Here is a 2,329-nt window from a genome sequence, read left to right as displayed (position 1 = left end):
CTGTTTTATTATTTATTTGTTAGAATAAGTTTTTAGTTTCTTTAAAGTTAGTAATTCTAATTGTTCAGTTGCGTAGGTTTTAGGTTAATCGAGCCAAATTAACTAGTTATTAACTGATTTGCATATCTCTTAGATTTATTGCTGATAATTGGATTTAATTGTTAATCGCGTATTAATTAGTTTCAGATGCTTAAGATGGATTGTTTAATAGTAATTTATCTCATTTGTTAATCTAGATGTTTTGTTTTGGGTTGGACAGTGAAGGCTCTATTAATCAGGGCCTGAGTTATTTGAAATTAATCACTTGGGCCTGTCTTGGGCCATATGACCATGACATTTGGCCCAGACCCAAGAAGAAGGTTCTAGATGTAAAAAATATGTGAAAATATCTGGAATGGACAACTGTCCAACAACTATCCATATTCAGTTTTGAAAGATGCTGAAATTTGGGGTTGGATGTAGAGATTTTATTCCAAAATTCCTTAGCAGCACATGGGAGAGTGAGCACCTATATATAGGACCCCTTCTTTCTTGAATTTTTCTTGATTTGGATAGTTGAAGAAACCATGGATAATTTAGAAATTGGTTGGACCCTTAGTCTTTTTCCTGATTTCTTTTCTCCTTTAGGCTTAAAGTTAGAATGAAAGGAATCAACTCTTATATCTTTTATTTTCACTTGAAGTTTGGAGCAGTGTTCTTTGGATTTCTATGTTTAAAGCTGAAGTTTATTTTGAATCACTCTTGTTGTTTCTGTTTGGCTGCTGCACCTTCTCATTCTCAGAAGTTTATTTTTATTTTTGGTTGATTTTGTTGTAAACAGGTATGTAGCTGAACATTTTCTTGGCCGTTGAATCATATACATGAAGTTGAACTATTTGCTGCCTCACTTTCGATGTTGTGTGACCATGAGTTCCAAACGCTAATTGTCTGTCTTCTGTTGATTAAAGTTGTTGTCTATCCAGTGAACATGTTAAATTTGCCTGAAATGAGATCTATGCTTGGAGTTTGGTGTTATAGTTCAAAAAACGATTTAAACTATTTAACTTCATGGTAATTTTTTGTTTGTTTGGGGCTCAGAAATAAAAAGGAGAAAAGAACTCCTTGCATTAGTTTTTACTCTTCTGAATTCGTTGATTGTGGTGTAGTGTATCTACTGCTCATAGTCTTTGAACTTGGACGGTGTTAGAGTATTATTGAAATGTTAATAGGCACGGAGATATGAGTTTCATTTTATTTTTGTAATTTGTAAATCTTTGATAATCGTTGGCTCTGCAATGCTCCTTTAATTCTTTCCATTTAGTGGTCAAATGTGTATAATACGTTTGTTGTCCAAAAATTTATAAACATTGAAGTTAAAGGTGAAGCTCTAGACTATTTGTGGTTTATTGTTAAATGATTGTGTATGGATATAAAGCTTATACAGTTGCTTGTAAATTGCAGTGAGCGTAGCTTTCTTTTTAATTCACTGTGGCCCAGTCCATATATAAGAATGCAAGTCTGACTAGTGTTGTAGATGTTGTTTTTTTTTACTTGACAAAACTTTTAGTTGTTCATGGTATCAAATATTTGTTTTATTTTATAAATCTTGTAAGTATAAAATGATCTTGATATTGATAACATCTTTAAAATGAAATGCCAAGATGAAGTAATCACGTCTTTCTGTTAGAAAAATGCGTTCAGAAGTTTGGTTTGAATAATTCACACCTCACGCTCCTTTAATGTTGTATTCCATAGCCTTTTGATCCTTTGCAATAATCTCCAATTTAGGAATTTAGTAATTCAAGAACATCGTAGTTTTCTTTAGGCACGATTAATATTAAATCATCATGACTATGAGTACGGTTTTTGTGGCATAGTCGTGATACCTAATTTTCAAATTCGGGTGTACATTTCATGTGACCCAATTATAACAACTTCGAACAATAATAAAATAAACATGTCGTGAATTGCGAGTGCATTTCATGTAGCGTGGTTTGCAATGTGTTCCAAGACGGCAAGTGTACAAAAATCGTAACTTGTTCAAGATATAATTCTATAAAACCTAAAAAGGGGTTAAAATAATTAAAAGTGGTAATAAAGTTAAAAATGCACAATAGGATTAAAACAAGTAATGAATCAGATAATTAGGCCAATTATTAATAGTTAAGCGACCGTGCTTGTAAAGACTCGACCGGTTGTTTTGAGCTTTTGCACTTCACTCGCCAGTTCTCGGGCATGTCTAGCCCCGTATGATGTATTATGACTTATGTAAATGTTGGTTTTGGTTTTCAGGGCAATCGGAATGAATTTGGAAGAACAGTTCTCAATTTGAAGCTTAAAATCTAAAAGG

At 32.7% G+C, this 2,329-nt stretch overlaps 1 long non-coding RNA gene across 1 annotated transcript; it reads left to right on the top strand.

Moving 5' to 3' along the window:
• Positions 1-433: 433 nt before the first annotated feature.
• On the top strand, positions 434-1,465 carry LOC107763806 (uncharacterized). The gene is made up of 2 exons (XR_001643112.2): positions 434-585; positions 821-1,465. It is a non-coding gene; the product is annotated as an uncharacterized LOC107763806 (long non-coding RNA).
• The last annotated feature ends 864 nt before the right edge of the window (positions 1,466-2,329 follow it).

This window comes from Nicotiana tabacum, chromosome 20, assembly GCF_000715075.1.
Source record: "Nicotiana tabacum cultivar K326 chromosome 20, ASM71507v2, whole genome shotgun sequence".
Classification (NCBI taxonomy): Eukaryota; Viridiplantae; Streptophyta; class Magnoliopsida; order Solanales; family Solanaceae; genus Nicotiana; species Nicotiana tabacum.
This window is presented reverse-complemented; position numbering and strand designations above follow the sequence as displayed.